General features: G+C 38.6%; 1 long non-coding RNA gene across 2 annotated transcripts in view; it reads left to right on the top strand.

Annotated features, from left to right (window-relative positions):
- Positions 1 to 4,708: 4,708 nt before the first annotated feature.
- Positions 4,709 to 25,571, top strand: part of LOC308067526 — a 163,323-nt gene continuing 142,460 nt past the window's right edge. For both annotated transcript variants that reach the window (XR_013929632.1, XR_013929633.1), the window contains exon 1: positions 4,709 to 24,017. This is a non-coding gene — a long non-coding RNA (uncharacterized lncRNA). The remainder of the gene's footprint in view (positions 24,018 to 25,571) is intronic.

The raw sequence follows: 25,571 nt of genomic DNA, 5'->3' as shown, positions 1-25,571 counted from the left end.
GAGAACATTGTGATCTCTTTACAAAAGAGGACACCCCTCTCACTCCCTTCCCCTGAGGATTAAATATACATTTTGCTGAAGTCTTTGGTAACAATTTAGACATTTTGAGTGTAAATAATATAATAACTTTTTTTGCAGATGTGGTTACATTAAAACAGTTCTATTTTTGAAGCTGGTCCTAGGATCTTACAAGGTTCATGTTTCTTCTTTCCAAATTTTGAGGAATCCTTACATAGTTGAGGTGCTAGAGATGACCTCAAAGCCACTAATCAATATTCCAGAATGTTAATGGCATTGCATGAGGATGAAAGTGGGTTACTAAGGAATGGCAGTAATCGCTCAGTAACTGAAGTTGTAACACAACTCTGATACAAATTTGAATTTTGACACTATATCATCATCTCCGCCCCTGCAGCCACAATATCCTGCTGAAAGAGAACCTTGGCATTCCTGAAATTTGGCACACTCCATCTTGTCCTAGAGAAGATTGTTAAAAAAGAGGCAAATAGGTTTAAACCTAGGAGGAAGAAGGGGTATGAAGTCTCACTGGCTTTAGCATTTGCAGGATTTGAGTAGTGCATCATGAAAATTTAATTGCCTTTGATTTGCTTGTTGTCAGCCCCCCAGTGGTAACTGACTGCAAGTGAAACGTAGCAAAATTAATTAAAATTTGAAACAGACTACACTGGCCTATGCAGAAATTCAGCTAAAAGGTGAATGCTCTGTGGGAACTGAGCATACCCAGTACAGACTGAATCCTTTGCAAAGGATCTGTTGTATTATTACAGTCCTCTTCAGTATCAGGGAATTAATGATTTTCAGAGGTTAGAATCTCTCAGAAGGTAACTGAATCATCCTGAAGGAAGCATCCAAGATTTCATCCAAAATAGTTAAGATTTGCGTAATTCTGGAAGAATTAAAGTAGTGTGAAATGTTGGGGAATGTTAATTTCAGGAAGTAATTAAAACTTTGACAATTCTACAAGGACATAAAGAGGTTTGTCTTAGTAATTTCATTCATTAAATGATTACCACAGTAGAATAATTTAATTTTTACTTGGGCTCTTAATAGTACCCTTTTCTCATCTTGTGTGTGTGTTGCACATGTGTATATATTTCACTAGGTCCTGGAGGTCTCAACTGGTACCGTAAATTCTTTCTACTTGACATAACTGTGCTACAAACTAGTCACAAGGGTCAAAACCTGAAGTAATGTGGATGATCTGTCTTCCTCAGTCTACAGATTGGAAAGATGGATGATCCCTAAAAATGACATCCTTATATGTCTGCTAAATTGCAAAAGTAATCCTGTTTCTCCTTAGACCCATTACACTGCTTTAACCTCAGACCTATTCTTCCTCCCATGACTACTTTCATTTGAGGAATTCTCAGTACAAGGCTTATCAAATTTCAGGAATTTTCAGACAATCCCCAATGTCATCAGAAAGCAAGCAAACTTCCAATGACTTTGTACACCTCATGTCACTTCAGTCTTAGACTTCCCTGGGAAATTTGGTCTGTAACCAGTTTCAAATAAACATTTAAGCATTTTGCAAATGTCATTGAAGTTCTGTTTTTCAAAAAAATTCTTGTCGTGTTCTTGGCTTATGATATCACTGACATGACTTGGTCGTGTTTTGTTAAGTTGGCCTTGTTGAGGAGAAATGCAATTTAGGATATTGGGAGGAGGTTAAGAGGCTACAAGAAGTTGTTTTTGAACGTCTAGAGAACACTATTTGTCCTTATAAACAGTGCTAGACTTGAACTGATGTCCCTCTAAATCCAGCTGCTGGGTCATGGAAAAGCATTGGTTTCCTGGCAGAAGAACCAGGAAAAATACAGAAGGAGGGGGTAAGTGAGTGCGTGTGGTGACTAGAATGGAGATTTTCTAAGAGGTCATATACTGCAAAGGTTACAAGTCAGATGGAATAGTGGAAGGACGTGAGAAAGTGATGTAGCTATGACTTGTCCTGATATGGTGATATATAAGGGACAGGGCACGTGTCTGCCAAGGACTGGTATAGTTATACTTACTGGTGAGGAAATGCAAAGTACATAGGATATTTGTGTCTTCTTTCTGTTCCTTTTTACCTTCATTCTTTTGACACCATTTTTAGAAAGCTTAGTCGTTGTGTGGCATTAGCAATACATTTCATGGGAGTTCTGGGACTTTCTGGGTGTTGCAACCTTAAATGTTTCTTAGGGAAGTGTTTTATTTATGAAGCATCTTTAAGTAGACAAATCAGTGTTGTGATTTTGAGCCAAATCTACCCTTCTGTCAACATGAAGCTGTTCCTGCAACATTAGGTCATTTTCTCTTCTTCACTTTAAATATTCTTCATGAGGATGGTAACTTGCCTATTGTAGAAGAAATAAGTTATATTCCACTAGATGGAGTTTTGAGGAAGTAGCAAGAAAAATGTATCAGTCAAGATAAAAACGAAACGTGATTAAAAGCTGCCAAGTTTATTTCACTGTAACTGTGTATGTTATGCATTTTAAGTCCTCATGATCTGATTTCAGAGGAAAACTGATGTCAGAAAGCTACAAGATAGGAATTTTTGTTATTCTTTTACAGAGTTCTACGCCCAAAAATTTTCTATATTTATAGGTTATATATAATATATATGTCATATGTAAATATGTCATTTCCAGGAATTGCCATGGAAAAAATAAATACTTGATACAGAATATGATTAATTAGTGGTAAAAAGCGTTACATACAAGCAAAATCAATGGAGAAGTACTTTCCAGCACTATCTGCAACACACTTGCCATCTGCCTTTACTGCAACAGTAACTGAGTGTTTAGTTTTTAGTTTTCAAAACTGAATTTCTACTATGTTTTAGGTTATAATAATAAATTATACACAAATGTACTGAGAACAGATGCAGAATATTTTAGTTAATCTTGTCTCTGATCTAAGTTTTTATCCAGGGAAGGCAGAATTGTGGAATCATAGAATGGTTTAGTTTGAATGGGGCTACAACAGGTCATGTGATTCACCTGCCTACAGGAAGCAGGGCTAGCCAGATTAGTCATGTAAAATCAGAGAATAAAAAACGTAAGGAATAAAATTATTCTCTTTTTATAGCTTGATAAATTGCTTTAAGTGAATTTGAAGAGAAGGAAAAGAAAGAGGAGTCTTGATAGTGTGGCAGCTTAATCATCAATTGATCGGATCTGATCGGAAAACCTGGAGAAAACTTCTGAAACAGAGCCTTCAGTGCAGTGTTTGCTACACAGCCAGCAAAAGATCCTGTTCTGAATGAACTGGAATTGCCAACTAATTATTGCCATAAAGATATAGGCTATAATTTTCAACACTGAGGATGCTAACATCCTTTTCTGAAACATACTGCTATTCATAGAAACTGTATTTTTAATTGATAAAATTTTCTTTACAGTTGCAATGACATAGATGTTTAAAATGCTATTTCAAATCCACTTGGCAGTATATATTTGATTGGTTGTGTGTTTTTATGCAGAGGTGATCTTAGAGGTACAGAACCCCCACTGACTACCAAAAGTTTTGTCTGGCATAAGAAAACAGAAATAAGGTCCATAATTAAACTTTAAATGTAAAAACATTTCTGGCATTATTGTAGTTCTCAGAGTCATTCAGAGCTGTGGATTTTTAAGGAGAAGGTACATTGCTAAAATCACTCCCTAGATGAAACTGAATTTCTTATAAAAGAAAATTATCTTCTGAGCTCTGTTATTCTCTCTTTTCTCTTAACAAATTCAAGCTAGGACAGTGTTGACTATCTGGCCATTACATTGATTAAAATGACAGTTCAAATTCCAATACCAAACATGTAGCTGCCTTGAAAGTTTGATACAGTTGTTCCTTAGAAGTCATCAAAGATATACAAAAGCATGAGTATAGCTGCAGATGCATGTAATGAGTATTGTTGTTCAAAGGGAGCTGGTAAAGTCTTGGCATTAAACTTCTGAAAGACTGCTTGAAAATATTCTCAGAAAGAGTTTTTCTTCTTTCTCTCAGACATATGTGAATAACTATGCATTTCAGCAGAAGAGGAAGGGAAGACTGATCATGGGGCAAAGAAGGGAATCTCAAGCAAGACTTGGAGGATTGCTCATGCTGATATTTTTTTCATTGCAGATTGTTTGCATTACGATGCCAAGAATTTTTAATATACCTTAAGATGAGCTGTGTGCCTGCCTACTGTATGCACAGTCAGATCAGACTTGTATGGTTTTGGTTTTACAGATTTCATCTGGTTTGTTTATTATAATACAGCTGGGCTTCAAAAAGTCTGCAGCTGAAATTACTGCAAATGGAATAGTATGTTCCTTTTCACAACATCATGCTGTATTTCACAGGAGCTGTTAAGCTGTGCTGCTTACAGATTTTATTGAGGCACAGATGCAAGAACAGATAGATGTCTGTTTATTTGCAGAAAAGGAGTTAGTCACTTTCTGGAGGCAAAACCTCAGGGGTGGGTGCTGTTTGGCCTCAGTGACTTTAAACTTTCCTATCAATGTAAAAAAGCTATTTGTCTCAACACATTTTTTATTTTGATATGCTGGTGTTTTTTTTTTTTTTTTAATCTGACAGCAGTATAAAACAAACGGGGCCACAGCTGTCAATATCAAACTAGTAAACATAACTGACTCCTGTTTTAGAGAAAAATTAGAAGGCTCAAGAAATGTTTACATGAGCTGAGAAAGTCATAATTATCTCAGCAAGAAGCCTGATGACTTTTATAAGCCAAGAAAAGCAAAATCACGCAATAGTAGGGTCTTATCTGGAAGAGAAAGTGGGATATAGATGTATGAATCCATGAGACAGACAAGTTCAGATATTGTGGCCCTGCCAACTTTACAGATGTTTCTGGCAACAGACCACTTTTATCTTCCTGTTGCCAATGGTGTGGAAACCCTGAGTGCAACATCACAGTGAGCCTGTAGGTCTTAAACATCTGTTACAGGGGTGTATTGAGTCTAATACTTTTTGACTTACAAATATGAACAGGAATGAGTACATTGGTGCTTCTGTGTTAATGATGGTTAATTTGGTGGTCACCATCTGTGAGATGGTGCTTCATGGAGATAGATTGGGACTGGGCCCACAATTGTGAAGGAATTGTTGGGTTTTTTTTTTTGCTCAGGTGGGCACCATGGGCAAAACATACTTGGGGAATTTGTACTTAATTTATTGCCCATTAACAGAAACTTCTGATTGATGTTTCGTGTAATAATAAGGAAAGAGCATAAGCAATGAAACAAAGAAACACCTTTCCTCCCCCTTCCCCCAGCTTCAGCCAAACACCTATCCTCTCCATGTTGAGACCTCCTAGTCTCAACTTCTCTCATTTTCATTGAGGGTTACACTTGGTCCATATAAATTCCTCCAGTGGGGCAAGAAGTGGTACAGGAGACTGGTGTTGTAGGTGCAGATTTTGGTCTGCAGCTCTGAGCTCTTACTGGTCTGCTGCTGCTGCTCTTTTAGTTAGTACCCCTGCCCTTGTGTACGTTGCCTGTGCGCTGCAGCCCCTCAGGGGTGTCTATGACCAAGTGTGGGTTGTCCATGTGCTGCAGCTCCACAGGGGCATCCCTTGGCATGGGATGGCATGTGGCACCCAGGGACCTTGTGCCCAACACGCAGCAACAACCCCCCCCCCCCCGAGTGTGCTGTTGAAAATGTTAATTTTATTTGATACTTAAAATGTTTGTTGAGTGCAGGTAGGGAATAGCTCCTCAGCCCCATTAGAGACTTGTGTGCCAGAGAGGTGATGCAAGTTCTGCTCCCCATCCTGGCTTCTTAGAGGAGCTTTAGCAAGAGAGGCTGAAAGGGACTTGGCCTGAGTGATTCTTGTAAAGATGACTGAAAGGTAAGAGTCCTGGATCCAGACATGAGTCTGAGACTGAACTTAGACAGGAATTCAGAGCTGAGTCACTAAATTCAGACATGAGTGATTTGATCCCAAATCTTCCGCATCGCATGTGAATTTTTTCTCCTCCAGCTGGTTAGCAAAGTGCTGTCAGCCACCACCATGACTGTGTATCTTCAAGGAGCCTAATCCTATCATTCAGCATGCCTTTAGTTCAGCTATTGGATTTAGGTGCCAGGTGGTCTAATCACTGGTTTTCTGGAGATGTCAGGTGGGAGTGACATTCCCTTGCTCAGACCAGAATATTTCAGGAATGTCAATGACACAAGACTACAGTCATGTAGGTACATTCTGAGGCAGGAAGGGGTATGCCAGTGTTTTCAGGCACTTTGGACATGAGGTAGATGTCTGAGTTATTCTGAGATGCACTATTGGTCCTAAAGGCTTAAAATCTTGTTTTAAAGACTAAAGGGCATGAGTTTATACATGGGATCCATTTAATAATTTCATATTAAAATAAAAGAAGAAACTACAAAAGGCTATGGAAGAATAGGGTCCTTTAGAAAAGGTCTAATGATAGATGAACTGTTCGTAGTTTCAGATATTTCTTGATTAGAAGAGCCTCACTATATCCCTTTTTCCTGGTAAGATATTATATCAAATGTAATAGATTAAGTTGCTGAAGTTTTAATTTATTTCATCACCTGTAGAAATATCTGGCAAAGTTTTTTTGTGTGTGGGTGAATATGTTCATAGGAAGTACTTTACATTTCTTAATATTTTCAGGTTATAAATATAATGAAAAAGAGCAATAAAATATTAATGTGTTTGTCCAGAACACTGTGTTAGTTGCAGTTCAGTGCACTGGGATAAATCACACACAGCTTCTATCTGTTAAGGTGACAGGGACAGCATAAATTTGTGGCTGACTAGATATTTTGCAGTGGAATACGCTTCTGTATTTTAAGTTGTTTGTCAGAACATTTGTTTCTCTTATTTTGGCTTACTGGGCCAAGACTCCTTTCTTTTTCCCTAAAAGAATATTCCGGTTCTGACTAAGCTGTGTTTAAAAAATATTATCTGTTATTTTCAAACCACTCACATCTCACATACAGAGTACTATGTTGTAGTTACTTGTTATTCTTAGGGTAGATATGCACTGAAGGTCATTGTATCCCTTGCTCAGTGCTTATGAGCTTCCTTTGGTGACTGAATTTGTGAAGTGCTGAATGTTGCTGCTGGTACAGGTAGGCATTAAACCACTTAATTCCACTGAAATCTATGGGACTACTTAATGTCATTAAGGTTGAGCATGTGATTCAGTATTTTGCTGCACTGGGGTCAGAAGGCTCAGTGCTTTCTTTGCAGCCTGACATATTAAGCACTGATAATGCAGGTTTAAAATCTTAATTTAAAGCTTAGCTGGATGAGGCAAGATTTCTATCAGGTAATGCAATCTTCTGAAGTGCTCCTCTCTTCAGTTTCCAGTGTAATGTTAGCTTGGGTATAGACAGAAGCGCATCGGGGCCATGTGCATAGTAAATGAAGGGCTGCCCAAGTCACAAGGGTAATATGTTGCCAATGCATTTAGCTAACAGATTTAACTTTGGTTTTTAGAATGTCCTAACTGTATATCATGTATAAACACAAATATGTCTGATGCCCAGCATGACTCATGTTTAGTTATTAATACAATACTGGAGATAAGGTATTTGACAAGAACATACCTTTATGCATGCTGGAACTTAGATGGTTATATAATACCAGGAGTAGCAAACAACTTTTTCAAAGTCTCATGGAAACCATTCAGGAGTGGGAACTCAATGCCAATTCCATTATCACCTATAAGGAGCCAAACAATGAGGCATTGTAGGCTCACAGACTGTGCTCAGAACAGGAGGTTTAAGTGCATCAGCCAGTAGGTAAACTCAATCAGGCTAAGTCCTGTCAGATGGAATATGTCTGTTAACAAAGCCATTAAGTGTATTTTTAATGTTAGTTAAAACTTCTTTGAGGAATGTTTATGAGATGAATCAGGGAGGGTGCAATGAGCCAGGCAGTGAAGTTCGGAGTAGTCTTTTATCCACTGATCTCAGGACATTTTACCATGTAGGTAACTGGTTTTATGTGCATTTTACAGACCTGAAAATGAAGAAGTTAGGGGCAGTGTTCAAAGGGAACAATAACATTTTAAGCTAAAGAAAGAGGATGCTAGAGAGGTAGAGAGGAAGTGCTGAAAATGCTTTCTGATTGCAGTGTTTTTCTGGGGGAAAAGAATTGTGATGAACCTAGTTTTGAATAACTACTGATGTTGCAATTTACCAAGTTACCAACTTTTTGTTTCTGTATAAAAGTACTGATAAGAACTTATTTCTACAGTTCTCTTAGGCATTTCTCATAAAGTTCCACTTTTTTCCCTGAACAATTCATTGAGAAACTGTGAGAAAAAAATCAATTAAAAGGGTCATTGAACAAGGATCATCCATTTTCCTAGTTACATCCAACACTTCAATAACAGTAGGAAGATGCTGGATTTAAAAGATAGAGGAGCCAAGGTGGATCTGACTACATAGAAGCCCTGCTCTGAGTGAGGAACCTTCTGGAAAAGGTCTACAGTGTCCTTTAAATAAATTGCAAGACAAATGGTGTCTTGGTTAATGATAAAGGACTACAACTGTGGTAATTCTGATTATGATGTAATTATAACATTCCAATGATAGTGCTTTTCTACTTGAGAATACAAAATTAGAAAGTTTTGTGTGTCCTGGTATCCTGTAAATATGCAGAATTTTTGTCAAAGACATTGCAGGAGAAAATGTGTTAAATCAACACTTCCTCCCTTTTGCTGTGTACACCTTCGGGTAAAATAAATTCCTTTCAACATAACAAGAACACAGATAGCTGTTATTCAGGCTGAAACAGTGATTTGGTGAAGGAATCAGAATTTTAATGTTTGGAGTCTCTTACGTTGGTGGAATATCTCCTTCAGGCAGTTCCTGAAGAGGACAGAGGCAGAGCACTGCTGAATAATACCTGCGGTGTTCCTCAGGAAGTGCTGCCCAGAACCTCCCTCTCTCTCTCTCTCTCAGAGGTGACAATAAAGATTTTAGTCTTGAATTTATTTCCCAGCAGTGTTTAGCTTTTACTTCCCAAACAGAGCTGATTGCATTCAATAAAAATCACGTTCAGAAACGTTGACAGGGAGGAAGGATCCAACCTACTGAAATTCTATGGATGCATTGATACTCACATGCATCCCCTACACATTGGATGTCTAGCAGTTACATGTAGTAAAAACCAGATTGTCCTTTAGTGATGTGATCCCAGTGTAATCTTTTTCTACTCATACTCATTAAAAGGAATAGTAGGGCATTATTCCTTTATGGTGCCATGGAGTCTGTAATTTTAATTGAATTGTGGTGAATCCTATTACTCTTTGCAAGACCCCTCTTTACAGGCAAGAAAACCTGGAAAAAATTGTAATTTGTAGCAGGTGTTATACAGCTATGTGTGATAAAACCATGTGCAGAATTTGATACCCTATGCTTCACCAGTACATCCACAAAGCAGAGTGGGAAATGTCATGGGTGGGATTGTTCAGTAGTTTCTAGGGTTTTCCAGTGAAGATTCTGCCATACCAAATATAGGAATTGTCAGTCTTTAAAATAACATTGTGTAAGGGAATTTCCAATACATTTTTGTTTCTATTTGTTTTACTTGCGCAGGTTCTCCAGGGATTTTCTTTTCTTCACAATTCCCAGGATAACAGTAGTCCTCGGTGACAAGTTATTACAAAAGTCGCTTTTTCCTTAGTGCGAATTCCTTTGTGAAAAAGTTTAAAAATATTTGTTGTATTGCAACACTTAGATATTGTGGAAGTTAGGAAGGCCTAAAGAGGACAGTGAAACCCAGCTAACATCCATTTCACAATAACAGTAGCATCTCATTTTGAGGAAGATGTCAATTCAGATCCAGATTGGTACTGACTTCTAACTAGCTGTAAGCTTTCTCGAATTGTCTCTTCTGTAGATCTATAAATCCCCATTGCCATGCAAGTATAAAGCAAAATTACTACAAACCTCAACAGTAACAATAAAACAATAATATCTAGACTCCAGTCTGGCAAAATGTACCCCCTACAAGATGCCACTTGAGAGGTCTGAAAGAATTTATCCATTAAGTTAGAAACAGAACTCCAAATCCTTGTGCTTCATGTACAGTCTCAGTATTAACACAGCATGTAGGCATTGTGGACACCAGGATTCATACAGTATAGTAGGGAGGGCCAAAAGGTCCATAGTTTTAGACTGAATTTAAAATTTACATTGGGCTATAGTAAGTTACTTTGTACGATGTCCTCATCTCAAATTGCTTCTAGTATCATCTGAGTCCCCTTTTTAACTCAGCCAGAATAACACTTCAGGTTTTTATTCCCTGAAGACCTGCCATAATGTGAAATGGGACTGAACACTTTTCCTCAGCTGTGGTCCGGATTTTTTTCATTTTTGAGCAACAGATGCTAATGTTAGGACCACTTCTCATCTCCTTACTTTCCCACATGGATTTCATAGACCTGTGGTTCTCAGACTGGACTTCCAGCTTAGATGTTCCTGTCTGTGACCTAGGGAAGCCATAAAATTTAGCTGCTTTAAAAAGAGCACACTCTTATTCTGTCACTACTGAGTTAAACAAAGCTCACAAATGATATTTTCTTCTTGAGAAAGATTCAAATGTAATAATGTAAAAGGAGCAGAAACCATATGTTTATTTCCAAGATACTAGTTACGTATTTCATGGAAAACTAGCAATCTGTAAGGTGAATTAATCTTTTAAAAAATAATATCCTTATGTAGGAACCTTCCCTGAAAATGTAGTTTATGTGCCTGACCTTTGAAGCCACCTTAATATAGAGCTCTGGCTAAAATGCTGGTTGTGTAATCAAGCTAGGATTTGGTTTGTCTGTTTTCATTCTGTTAGTCATGAATGGGTTAGGAATGAACTAGCATGGTTTGTGATGACAGATTTAATATGTTGTTGTATTCCAGCTTTTTCACAGCATTCTGTCTCTGTGTGTGTTTTCACGTACATATGCTTGTGGGAATTAATAGAACTACAGAGTCTAGATGTCTCACAGTGAGAAGTCAGTGTCTCTGTTGGAGACTGCTCATGTTTGTTGTCAGTTATCAATGTTTTTATTTAGCTACAAAACAGAATTAACTGAAAATACTTCATTTCAATTAAGAGTTTTGGCGCATGTTCTTAGACCAATTTTCAGGACATCCAGATGCAAAGAAATGTTGGTATTTGCCCCTGAGTTTGCTCCCTGCACTTGTTTCCAGAAGGCCAGTATAAATCTGAGGTTTCCATACAAGTCAGAAGATAAAAAAGAAGCAGCTTTTTAAGCATTCCTACTTGCACTGGGAATTCAGCCATATAGCTGACTATCTCCCTAGGTTACAAACATTCTACTGCCATGTGTGTGTAGTCCTTTGAGCAGAGGATTTACTGGTGTGATAACATTGAATCTGTGTAAATGGTGTTATGTGCATTTCAAGGTCTGCTGTTAAAACCCAGCCCTATGTAGGAATGTAGGAAAAGCCTTTTTATTCCTCATGCCAAATTTTCCTTGGGAGGAAAGTTCTAAGTACATTGTTGGTTTACACTTTTAGGCTTGAATACCTCTTTTTATAGCAGGTAGTAGATCTATCACCTTTTGTTTACTGCAGTAACTGTTACTTTATCACAGATCTGTTTCAGCATATATGTGAGGTAGGTTGGCAGCAGTTTCTGTCAGCTGCTCACATGATTTATTGTCATCATTTTGTGCATCTCTGTCTAACTGAAGTTGTGTCCTAGTCCAAGCCAAAATTCATTTTGCTGAGACACACATGGTGATGTTATGATTATCTTTTAGTGTTACTGGAAATACATATCAAATGGTGTGCAATGTTTTTTGAGTTCTTTTCTGTCACAAATTCTGTAAGTAACGTGGTATTTGAGGTAAATCAAGATTATTTGCAAAGTGTGTGTCACTAGAAGATAGTAAAAATTGCTCTTATTTGTACTTTCCACATTCCAGAAATGTATAATTCATGCTTGCTCATTTTCATCTGTGTCAGCTAGTGATGACAAACCAAGAGAGAAAATAAGAACACAACAGGACTTACATGGGGTCTTGAACAGTAAACTTTTCTTGTAGCATGGACGTGTCCTTTATGTTGCTCTGCTTCCCTTTCTAGGTCCAGATGAAATAGATGAAAAATGTAATGAGATGGAGTCTTTTCTACTCTTAACTTTTGAATGCAAGCTGGGAGGCAGGACGAGGACATGTTGTTGAACACTGTGGATCACTTTGATTGCAATCTTATTTTTAGTGGACAGTTTTGGAAATTTCAAACCTGAAAAATGTTTTCAGCTGAAGATAGAACAATTGAACAGGCACCACAACTTTATTTGTCCCTTCAGCAGTAATGTTTTTGTCCAAGTAGAAGTAGGTAGAAGGTAGCCTGTAGTAGCCTTGATGTGCAGTACATAGATTGAGTTTGCATTGTAGATGTTCATCCTCATAATTATTTTCCAAATAATGTCTAAATGTATAGTTAAGAGAATTATAGTTCTCCAATCCAGGAGTGCAGATCTACTTCACTTTCCAGCCTTATGTCAAGGCCAGATCTGTGTGCCCACCAGTACTTCCCCCTGTGCCTACACTTGACTCCTGTGGAAATGAAATCCTATGCTTGGGCTGGGAGGAAATTTGGGCCATATTTCAGCAGACTCCTGGGCTACATAATGGGAGAACAGTGTTCCAGGGATCTCGAAGGAGCTGGATCTCAAATCTTGATGCAAATTTTTCCAAAATCTTGTATGGGCAAAGGTAAACTTGGGAAAGGAGTGCTTTAAGGGGAAAAGTGAAAAGGAGTGAAGTGGAAGCAGGGGAGAAAAGGGCAGATGGGATTCTGTAGGAAAGCAGGGAACATGAGCATGCTGGGCAGTGGGAGTGGGATAGTGAGGTGAAGAGAGGTAGGTTGTGTGATTCCCTCTTCTCTATGGGATAGTATTCAACAGGTGGACAGTAAATGCAGACAAAAGTGACAGAATGTGCACCACTGAGTGTCCTGATAACACCAGCAGACCTGAGAGGATCCTCATTTCCTGGTGCTTCTCCCGTTGAATGGAGCTCTGGAGCTTCCTCCCAGAGTACAGGACCTTGTCTCTTCCCTGGTAAGCTCAAAGCAGTGACTTTGGAGGCTTGCCTTAGGGTTTTGAAGCTTTTATTTACTGCTGATAGTTACGAAAGAAACTGGACTAAGGTTTAATTCACTTCATTGCCATCACTGGATTTGTTTAATAAATTCCAGGCTCCAAGCAGGCTCTGCTTCTTGTAAGAAATAGTCCTCTGAAAACCAATGACGTTGTTGTCTTGATACAGTTATGACCTAGCAACTGGGAATGTGGTTCTGGTCTGGGGGTTTTCTTTTGGTTTAAATTCAATATTTTGTCCTAGAATGTACTCTACCTAATTTCTGATCCTTTTGACAGGTGTTAGATGCAGTGCCATATCAAAATATGCTGCATATGGGAGAATCTCAGCTTTCATTCAGTGATATTTTAGTCCTGGTGGTCTTAGGAGAGGGCAAAAATATTAAAGGGTGAAAAAAGCTATCAAATTAACATTTTCCCCCCAAAAATTACAGTCCCAGAGTCATGCAATTTGAGTTAGCAACAATATATACTACTGGATTTTCTGTGGCTGATACTTTCTGACATTGCACGTGATAACACCAAGTACTGAGATAAGATTTCCTGTGATAACAATTGTGTCTAATAGGATCTAACTGTTGATTGAATACTTTCATATTGTAAAAGCAATACATCGCTTAGTGGTTGCTCAATTAAGGAAAATTATGTTACGTCATCCTATTTATCTCATTGACTTAGAACAATGATCAGTGGAAACTCAGTATAATATACTTGTCTGTTATGAAATTCTTGTCTGTGATTGTACCCATCCAAGAAAAGACTACTTGAAGTTAATCTTCTGTAGGGAAGGTTATGACTCATTAAAAACTCTGAAATATAAGCATAATCAAACGTTCTTGGATGAATATTGAAAATACTTTTTAATTATTCTTGGTGATCTTTTATTAATCATTTCCTGTCTTTGCACAAATTTTTTCCAGCTTGCACAAAGTTCTGATTTCTTTGCCAGGTAACAAAACCTTCTGTAGTAATGAGTGATGGCACTTTTTACTACGCAAATATTTAAGAAGTTCTGACACTTAAGAGATGTTCCAGGAAATATTAATCTAGTTGGATGTTTAAAATCAAACATACAAAAATGTGGCAGCTGTAGCTGTTTTTCTGAAGAAATGAGACAGTGAAATTAGCAGAACTAAAGGGAGACTAAATTAATGTATTATACCTGATGTAAAGATCAGCCTATGAGGGATGATGAAGGAGGCGCAGGAAGTGGGAAAGCTGCTGCACCTTCCGTCATCTCAAATATTTTCCTCTGAAGTGTTCGCTATCGCTGTTCAAAAGATGAGAAAGTGTGCAGATGGAGTGTGAGAGATCTTTAAGAAAGCTGTATTCAGTTAGGTCTTCTCAGCTTTTCCAAAAATACTTGTCTCAGAATAATGGAAGCTGAATGCAGTTCTGACATCATTTGAGCCATCTGACTGGCAAACGTACAGGGGCTGTAGAAATGCCCTCCATGGGCCAAGTGAAATGTCAACACCTTAAAAGTCAGACACCTTTATTTGTAAATTAAAGTAACCTTGAGTTTATTGTGAGTAACATTCCACAGTCCATGGAGGCAAATTTCCCACTGAGATCTGCCCAAATCAGAACTTGCAGTACTTGGCCCAGTCACATGATTTGCCAAGGGTATATCTGTATTGGGTTTGCATGGCAAGGTTTTGGTAGCTGGTGGGCTACAGGAGTGGCTTCTGTGAGAAGCTGCCAGAAGCTTCCCCCATGTCCGATGGAGCCAATACCAGCCGGCTGTAAGATGGACCCACCACTGGCTTAGGCCGAGCCCGTCAGCAATGGTTGTAATGCCTCTGGGATAGCACATTTAAGAAGGGGGGAAGGAAAGATGCAGGGCAGCAGCTGGCTGAAAGGAGTGAGAATATTTGAGGGGAACAACTCTGCAGACACCCAGGTCAGTGAAGAAGAAGGGTGAGAAGGTGCTCCAGGCACCTGAGCAGAGATTTGGCTGCAGCCTGTGGTGAAGACCATGGTGAGGCAGGCTGTCCCCCTCAGCCCACAGAGGTTAATGGCAGAGCAGATATCCACCTGCAGCCTGTGGAGACCCCATGTTGGAGCAGGCTCCTGGCAGGATCAGAGGAGCCCAGGCTGGAGCAGGGCTGCTGGCAGGGCTTGTTGACCCCATAGGGGATCCATGCTGGAGCCCCATGGGAGGGACCCACGCTGGAGCAGGGGAAGAGTGTGAGGAGGAAGGAGCAGCAGAAATGAAGTGTGATGAACTGACTATAACACCCCTTCCCTGTTCCCCTGAGCTGCTCAGGAGGGAGGAGGCAGAGAAATCAGGAGTAGAGCCTGGGAGGAAGGGAGGGGTGGGGGAAGATGTTTTAAGATTTGGATTTATTTCTCATTATCCTACTTGGATTAGAATGGTAATAAATTAAATTAATTTCCCTGAGTCGAGTCTATTTTGTCCGTGATGGTACTTTGTGAGTGGTTTCTCCCCGTTCATATCTTGACTCATAATCTTTATGCTGTCTTTTTTGTTCCTCTGTCCTGCTGACTAGGGGAAGTGGTAGAGTGGTTTTGGTGGGCATATGGCATCCGACTAAGGTCAAAGACACCACAACATCTTTACATTTAATTTGCAACTCTTTGTTGTCTTCAGCTGTCCTGGACAGAGATGTAGGCTGTACACACAGAAGCTAAAAAGGAGAAAAGTCTACTTGTCTGAGTGTTTTGCTGTGGTGGAACCAGTGTAATAAATGAGAAAAACTGGAACAGCATGGTTGAGAAGGTGGGACTGTCACAGAGAGAGAAATATATTCTGAGGAAGGGTTATCATGCAAATACAGATTTACTGGGAGAGGCAAAGGAAACTTTTGCCTGCTTATTAACACGAGTCAATGCAGCACATGTTCATGCAACAATGAGACATGTCTGCCCCTGCAGCATTGTACACACCAACCTAGAGGCCGTTATGCAGGAGCAGCAATCAGTTAGGTGAAACTCATTTACCATCATAAATTAGATGTACTCACATCCGCTCATTTCAAAGCTAGTAAGTGGTGTTGGTGGGGTAAGCTCTTTCAAATGTGTTCAAATTAAATATGACAGCAAGTGTTAATGAATGACAAGACCCATTTCAATCCAAAAGCTAAGGTAAACATATCAGAATTTCCTGAGGGAATTTCCAAGTTCTGAAATCTATTCTCTTACTAGTAATGCAGTGTGAAAACATTGGGTTCTACTGGTGTCCAAAAAATGAATTCTTTGTGTTCTTTTTCCCTCACAGGAATGTTTGAATGGCCTATTAGTGCTGGTAGGCTGAAATTGGGAGTCAAATGACTGCTGGAAGCACAGATGTTCTTGAAACATGTGGGCTTACCTTAGAATAAAATCTGCAAAAATATTTAGACGCTGACGTTCCATCAGTTTCATGTTGGTGCCTGAATATCTTTGAGGATCTAGCCCTTAATTAGTATAGTGAAGGTAAACAGAAATATATAAGATAATACAACCTGAGTTTTAAAGAGCCTGAACATCTGCAGTTACTTTCAACTTTGATAGGAGCTGCATGTTCAGTGGTGGGAAAGTGGAGACTAATTAGTACATGAAGAAAAATTGTAGTCCACCGTAATATATTTGTCTGTATGAATAATTTCTGTAGCTTCGCTGTTTGATCATGATCCTCTGCACATCATCTAATCCTGTCCCTTTTCTTGTGAAGTAGAGTTTAAGAAAAAAAAATATTATTAAGATTTTGCTGTCTAGATATTGATCCCAGGTTGTGATGCAGAAGATATTTGGAATGCATAATAAACTTTAACTCAAAGCAGGTTCCACATTTATTTAATTTGTAGTGCTCCTTGTTAATTCTCATATTTTTCAGGTGAAGTTGTGCTTTATGGTTCAATTAATAAGATTGGCATTCCCCTTGAAAGTAATTTTAAGGGCCAGATTTATCCTCTTTCCAGTGCTTTCCTGTTATTTGTACAAATTCTGTATATTTGAGACCCAGTTCAGCGATGATTCTGAGTCAGTATCGATATTTGTCTTCCAAGAAATCCCACCCCTTCTCTGTTTCCTTAATTTTTGAACAATCTGTCCATGCTGCTATTTGGTATGTAGAATGTTTTCTTTTATGCAAAACAACATATAAACAGTTGCTCCTTTTACACCTCTGATGCAATAATAACATTGGTATCAGTCTCAGTGAGCTGGAATTTCCTGCATAGTGGACATACCACACCAGAAGCGTCAGTTAGTTAGTCCACCAGATAAACTAGAGACTTTCTCAAAGCTGCTGCTTCCATTACAGAATATACGTCACTTATACTTCCTCCCTATGGTCTGTTCTGGGCAGACTTTAGTATGTGCTTTCAGAGCCAAATTGCCTGAAAGGCTGTCACTTCAACCTCATGAACATCTCTGCTTCAAAAGATAGGTCCATGATCTCTAGTAGCAGCACGAGGTTACATATACACATAATTATAGTTTGGAAATGTGTCTGTGAGGTGACATTCTTTTCAGGACAATACTGCTGGCTTACTGTGAATAAGACATCTCCTCTGCTTTGTTAAGATTACTAATGAGGCTTGTTCTGTAGTATTATGTCCTTGATGTAAAGCCAGAAAAAAGGCTCCACACTTGTTCTTTCTGCACAATATAATCCATGTGTATTTTTCCTGTCTTATTTTCTAAACGTGTTTCTGACTTTGCCTAGTATAAAAACCACCCTGGCTTCCCTAGGGAAAAAACATTGTTCAACACATCTGTGCAGAAACAGTCTCATCTCTAATGGAAAGCAAAAAGAAATACATTCTTCACATTGTTTGTTAATGTAACTAGACTTGCTATAGCCCAGTAGCAAAATATTTGAGTTTGTTACATGGAAATCGTGTTAGTATTGTAGTTCACTTTGTTATGATGAAACTACTTTCTGAAAAAGCTCAGAAAAAAGTAGGATTCAAAAATTATATTATTATCTAAGTGAACAATGGAAAAGTATTAATTTAGATCACAGTTTGTGCCTATTTTCCTGAGATTTGCCAGCTGCAACTAGCAAAAAGCTCATCCCCATCAACTCTGCAAATCCCTTCAAATAGCTGTAAGTTTTGTTTAGATTCCTCTCAGCCTCCTCTTTGCATTTGTCACCAGTTCTTTTCTGTTTTGAGCAACAGAACAACTGGAGTATCACCCCGCTTGTTCCCTCTAACATTGATTATGTGAATGTCATCAAGAAAATGCTATTGCTCTCCCAGTACGGGTGGAATCATCTATAAAGATGAGAGCCTGTGATTGGGAGAGTTTAATTATTTGTAAAAAGGTTGATGCTTTCCCTCTTGAACAAAAAATCTGTAATAGACCCTTCTTTCTCTTGATCTCGACTAAGAGCCTCACAACAGACACATCTTCACTTTCCTACTACAGCTCCTTGACACAAGAGCGTGACTCTCCCTCCTGTTGTTCTCTGCCTGTCCTTCTCACTCTCTGCCTATCCATGACTTGTCCCACTTTGTGCACTATACCATCAGGTCTACCAGATTCTGCTCATGTGTGATAGCCCTACAGCTGGCCTGGACTTGCAGTTCTTTGTTGCCCAGGCTGTGCACATCAGCGTACAAATGCCTTTGGGAAGCCTTCTCCTTTCTCAAACATAGCAGTGAGATCAATGAAGACGTACCTTTGCTGCTGACATATACTGGGTAGCTGTGCATTCATTCTGCTCCTTCCTGGGATCTTACCCTTGACCAGAAAGGCTAAAGATAACACCATGTGAGCCCTCACCCTGCTAAGCTTCATATCCAAAGCCCAATAGTCATCTTTAACCTGCTCAGAGTTTCCTCTGGCTGTCATTGGTGCCTGAAAGGATGCTTGTCAAGGATATTAGTCAGAAGGTTTGAAACTAGAAGTCTATTCAAGTCTAAAAGAGTCCTAATGAAACTGTGTAATGACATGCACATCTGGAAGAAGAAAAGTATCTTTTGAACAGGGTGAATTCCATCCATTTTGGATCCCAAAGGAAGATAGTTGCAAATGCAGGTGACTGTATCTTATGTTGCTGAGCTGCAAGACAAATCAAATCATTAGTTATGAATATTGAATTCACATTTGCAAACAAAGAAGTGTATGACTACACCCCAGGGAAACATGTTTACAGTGACAGAGACTGTGATTTCAGGGAAGTACAGAGAAACTGAATTAACAGTAGCCTGTCAGCAAGAATTCAGTCCATAACAAATAATGTAATTTAGCAACATTTTAAGAGAGTGGTGGTATTTTGTTGACTTCCATTATATTCTCTAATTCCTGTCTGAAACATCAAATTCTGATACGTTTCGTGCTGAAGTAGTAGAAAAGAATAGCAGATACAACATAATGACATTAAAGCACCAGAGTGACACTTGTATAGAGATGCTTATATAGAGCTTTGCAAAAGGAACGACATCACAAAGCAGAATGAAGAACTCAGCCCCACATAACTGCAACAACTGAGAACAATAAACCAGTAAAACCTCTAAATGGTTATCATCAGTGAATGCTGTGTGGTAGAGCTGATTTCAGAAAGCAGAATACTTTATCATTCAAGGGGGAGTTAAGCAATACAAAAGGTGCATAACTCTCTTTGTGTTTACACATATCGAGATAGGTAGGTATCTATTTACATGCCCACATGAATGCACATACTCCATCTGATTAGCCCAGAAAGGGTTAATCAAGGGCATAGTTACTTCTCCAGTTGGAATTAGCTTGCCAATCAGAGAAGAGATATGAAGAAACCTGTGGCCTAGGGCAAAACGGGGGCAGTGAGTGGGATGTTGTGTTATTTTCACAGCTTTGCTCAGCCTGTGTCTCAGAAGTGCTGCTAAAGGCAAGGTGAGGTATGCAGGGGGAGAGCATCTAAGAGCACAGGAAGGAGTATGAAAACCGTTTGCTGGTGAAGTTGTGATCCTTGAACTGTCAGTCAGAAGATGGCTTTTCCTTGGTAGAAGAGGAAATAGTACCTCTTGATATGACAGAATTAGTTAAACCAGGGGTGTGCAAATACAGCCATTTGGACTTGGAGATGACTTCTGATTTTCTCCGATGGCTAGTGTATGCCATTCCCTACACATAGTAAGGGGATAAAATAGCCAGCCTTGCTGTGGAACTCAAGCAGAGGTTGAGTTCTTAGTCATACCTTTTTGTAAAAATTAGTGCTTTGGTGGCTGTACAGTATATTTATTTTTTAAATTCCCTTTTCATCCATACTGTTCATAAATAGTGGGAAGGATGAGAAGGGAAGGAAAACTCCTCATGAAGTTGCATTGAGATGTAAGTCCAGGGGTATCAGAGGGCAGACTGAGTTTTACCTTGTTTGTTATGTTTAACACAGTGAATTCCTGTAGAATACCAAGTGTCACAGTTTGGTAAGAAGAATGTGAGATATGAACTGCTCATAGCAATATACTGTACTTTGGGTTGGTAATGTTTCTACAGCTTCAAGATGATACAAGGTACTTTGTTCCCTACTGAATAATCTCATAGAGCTTAATGATGCAATGCATGGGCTCCATAGTACTGCAGGTGACGATCATGCCAATAGTGGGATCCCTCCTTTAGAAATGGACTGATGGTAATCAGAGTGGAAGTGATTATGTGGTGAAATAGTTTATTACTTTGAAGTAAGGAAGCTATAAGAAAATGTATCTCTGGAAAAAAATACTTGAGAAATCATCCTTCAGAAAACATGAGAAGCTGATACATAAAGGTCTTTGGGAAGGCACACTGATGGAGAAAGGAGTGAAGAACGGGTGTCGTCTAAGAAAAGCAGTTGTCATAACAGTATACTAGTAAACTATTTCCACAGAAAGTGAAATTAAGGAACAGTGAAGCATGTAACAATGTTCTAGAAATTCATTATAGAAGGAAGAAAAATGCACACTCATTTACAAGGACAGGAGCGCAAACTGCAGTTCATACTGAAAAAGTGGTGAATGATTTCTGTGTTTCCATGTTCACGCTTGGTGTGTAGTTTGAAAATTAATGATATAAGTATTTTTAAAAGGAGACAGAACAATAATCCTGAATAAAGAAATAACAGGCTGAAGGATGCCCAGATAAAATAAATGTGGTCACATTGCATGGGCCTAATGGAAATCAGTGCATAATACTTAAGTTGATAATAAAATTAGTCTCTGTAGCAAGAATAATTATCTTTTAAAATCTGGATGATTTACAAAAGGAGATTCCAGGCATTTGTAAGCATGGATTCCAAGAGAGATGCTGAAAAAAAAGTATTTTGTGACAACAGGGAGAATAATAAGTTTATAAACAGCATGAGCTTGTAAAAAATGCATTATAGTAAATATTTTCTGCTTTTAAAAAATCTAAAATAAAAAATAATGTTTTTTGAAAAGGAAATTATCTAATGGAGCTGCAGATATGATGCATCTTGAGCTTAGAACAACTTTATTGTCACATCAGTTCTCTTAATTAAGCTAGAGAAGTCAGGTCTGTATAATGTTTTCCCCACAAGTTTTATTGCGAACTGCCTCGGTGAGAAATTATTAAGGATTCACTGTCAAACTGGGAGAGTATTTCAGGGAGTCAGTCTCCTTTTTAAAGCAATATTTTAATGTAATGATTCAAATTTTGGAATAGAAACTAGAATCAAGCTAGGGTCTTTTGATAGTGGCTAGGGAATGAATGCCACTGATGATCTGAACATTTGCGCTGTTTTACAAAGGAAATGTTGGTAGAGATAACTCCAAATACCACAGAGTACTTTTTCTATTGCTAAAACAGTCCTTGATGTCAAACCTTTTACAAGGTACTGAAGGAGTTGGGGTAAGGCGGAGGCCTGTGATGGTGCTTCACTTGCTTATCCCTGAAGAAAACAGAACAGTTTGATTCTGATCCAGGTAAATATCAACGCCCTTCTCAGTGATCCGCGTTAAGGCCTTACGCACCAGTGCTTTAAAAGTATCAGCAGACCTGTTTGCAGCTAAGCAGCTGTGCAGAATAGTAAACCGGGTTCGCCATTCTGCAGTTCACTGTCTGTCTTGTATTTTATAACTGTGAATGAAAATGGTAAATTATGGGAGGAAACACTGTTTCATACACAGGAGAAGGAGACGAGGGCAGGGAGATGTGGTCCGATGAGATGGTTTTTTTCATTTCTAAAGGTAATGGAAAAGATCTGGTCTCACTCTATAATAATACCCATCCCTCCAGATGGAAGAATAATATAAACAAGTCTGTAAAATAGTGCTGCTAACCATCCCAGCTGTATGATAAAACTGAGTCTTTCATCTGCTGGGAATGAAGAAGCTAAAATAGTGCAGATCCTGAATATGATTGTTGGCAGGATCATCACCATAAAAATAAAACTCCTTTCTCATGTCTCCTGGCATGCATGTGGCTCAGGGATTTCAATAAACCCTTATTTCTGACAGACCTCAGGATAGACAAATATATATGCATATACTGGTGTAGATATAGGAATAGTTATATATCTTAGCAGTGGCATTGAAAATTACCCTTAATCAGACGAATACAGAAGCAGCTCACTGTAATGGCTCTACAGCCTTAATAACAGAGAAACTTAAGTTGTTTTCTGGTCCCACAATGCACAGGTATAAAAAATATACTTAGGTCAATGGTTACATGGGTGGATGGTCTTCATGGATTAACTTGACAAAAAAAGGTGGCTGAGTATGAAATAGTTGCACAACATATTCTTTAAAAAAGTTGTTTTTAGGGCAACATGTATCTTTGGTTTTGTGTCCGCATCATGCTCTCAAAGGTTCATGCTACGTGGATTTCTAAAATTCAAAATGGGATGAAAAGAGCTTGAGTCTACACAACACTGGTGAATTTTTCATAAAAAATGTTTCTGCTAATTATTTCAAGACTAGGTAAATCTAGAGTAATACAACATGTGATAGCAATGCAATACAGAGATTGTTGATGAACAGATAGAAAGAATTCCAGCCTTACAACAGTGTCCTCTGCCTTGCACTAGCTCACTTCCAAAGTTCACTAGAGCATGTAATGGTTTCTCTATTATACTCAGCTATAAATTCCATACTTCTGACGGTGCCAAATCCACTATAAATTGAATTAAATATGTCCTTTATCGTAATTTATTGCTCCCAGACTGTGAATTGCTGCAACAGTTTCAAACATCTGGACTTGTCATATCATATTATCTCAGAACAAAAGCCATAAGCTGAGAAACTGGTATGTTTAATAGAATGGTATCTGTGTGGGGCCACAAAATCATAAGAAGAACATTCATATTACCCTACTTAGCACCTTATGCTAGAGCAATTTACACTGTACCATTTTGTGCCTTCCTCTTAGATCTTGTGCGGAGATTGATTTAACAGAAAGGAGTGCTTTGTTTATGGCTGAATGTTCTTTAAACATAGGGCTGGACAATGCTTGAGCAGGGCAGGAAAAGACAGAACTTCTTTACTGAGGTTTCAATCACTGCTGTGTGCTTTATCAGTCTTTTAGTAGCCATTCAAACAGAGATGACTGTCAGTCTCTAATGCAATCCATGTTTCATGGTCTTGACAAATGCTGTGTGGAAAAACATCCATTTATTGAATTACCTGTATGGTTTTTTTTTTCTTCATTTTTATGAATTATGATAGATACCTAAATTACTTGCCAACATTCTTTTAATAATTTATTATTATTATTGTTACAGTAACTACCTACTGAAGATTCTTCTGGACACATGGAAGCCTTGCATAACGCCAAACTTGGAACATGCTGGAAGAGTCTAATTCTGGATTGTCCACAGACCACCAGTAGCTGCCACCAGCCTCCTTCCCTACTGATGGCAGGTCTGGGGAGAGCTAAGAGCAAGTTCGTCCCTACAGGATAACTTCACTGCTGGACAAGGGCTTAAAGGAGCCTGGAGAGGCACTTAAGCACCACAGGGGAGTGCATTTTGAAGGTAAGTGGGAGCTGTGTAAGCCTTAGCTAGGATTTTGAGAAGTGCTGATCGTATGTGCCGACACAGATGCATACGCACATAATTTCTTTCTTGCCTATGCTTGTGGCTGAACAGATGTGCATCATGTTGGGCAGCTGTGGGCCAAGGCTGTGGGATATATTAGGTCAAATTCAGTGTAATGTTAATGTACCTGGCTGGCTTCTGGGTTGAATCTGACTCGTATTTGTCCGGGTCGACGTGCAGGGTTGTAAACATATTGTTTAAACACATGCATGTACAGGTTATGTGATATGAATTTTATTGACTGTAAATCTTCAAACGGCTTACACATCTTTGAAAATCTTACTTCTTGTAGGCTATGACAAATGTGATTTTTGAATTTTTGGTCTGGAAGGCCAAAGTACAGTAATGAGCACACAGCATCCCACAGATGTCATATAGTCTCCAATCAGGTTTTCAGTTTAAAGGCATTGTGATTTGTAACTAGAAACGTTTCTGTAACTAACTGAAATGTATATGAGTTTGCTTTTCAGCAGTTAGAGATGGAGAAAAAGTGTATTTGGACATATATATATAGATATCATTGGTATTGCCCTTCTTTTTTGAAAAATTAATGTCAAGGGCCTTTTCTCAGGAGTAAACTTCTTTCAAGTTTACATTTCTTCTACCATAGAATATACAGTATGATTTGTTTCTTTAAAATGTTCATTTCATGTTATGTGCTGTTTTTATCACCAAATTCCATTATTGCATCTTTTAGAAAGTCAGTTGGTAAATGCTAATTAAATGCACATTTGAAATTAACTTCAGTTTGAAGCTCAGATTTGAAAGCATCAGTGTGGTGTAGGTTTCTGTAGTACGTATGACAACATTGTTTTGCCCTGCTGTACCTGAGATAGAGCAAAATAAGCCCTACCCAGTTTTCAGGTCTCTTTGAAGAAGACAGAATGCTATGATGCTTCTCCTTACATGACTACTGAAGCATGCATATTTGCAACATATGGAATCTGTCTTTCTACACAGCATGCTTTACAAAGATGATATAACTTTTTCCTTTTGATAGCGCTTATGATTTCCTCAAATTTCAGCATTACTTAAAGGAAGCAAATGAATTAATTTAAATGGTTTTATTTTCTACAACTGGTGAAGAAAAACCTTTGGGGAATGAGCACTAATGGTACAGCCAAGTTATTCTCAGTTGTTTTCCATGTTCAGATCAGATAAAATCTCAACCAAAATTGTTTGAAATGATGAGAAATCTTCACCTCAGTTCTTCCCTGAAATGTACCCAGCCCCGGTTCTAAGCTCACAGGCATCTCATGTCACAACTTATCTTTCCTACCTCTAGAGATCAGCTCTGCGGTTCAGAATATACCAGTAGCCCAAAGTAACAAACTCCCTGTGGCTGGTGTCCTCTTCTGTTTTTGTGGGTTGTGGAACTGGAATGAACATTTTCTGAGACCCCCTTAAAGACTTTACGTAAAAAATTCTGCACCCTGGCAGAGGGAATTAGTGTGTTCTGTGTTTCAAAACGTACAGACCGTATTCACCTTA

Source organism: Falco punctatus (genome assembly GCF_963210335.1).
Source record: "Falco punctatus genome assembly, chromosome: 7".
Taxonomy (NCBI): Eukaryota; Metazoa; Chordata; class Aves; order Falconiformes; family Falconidae; genus Falco; species Falco punctatus.
The sequence above is the reverse complement of the archived record's forward strand: the minus strand, read 5'-3'. Positions and strand labels throughout refer to the sequence as shown.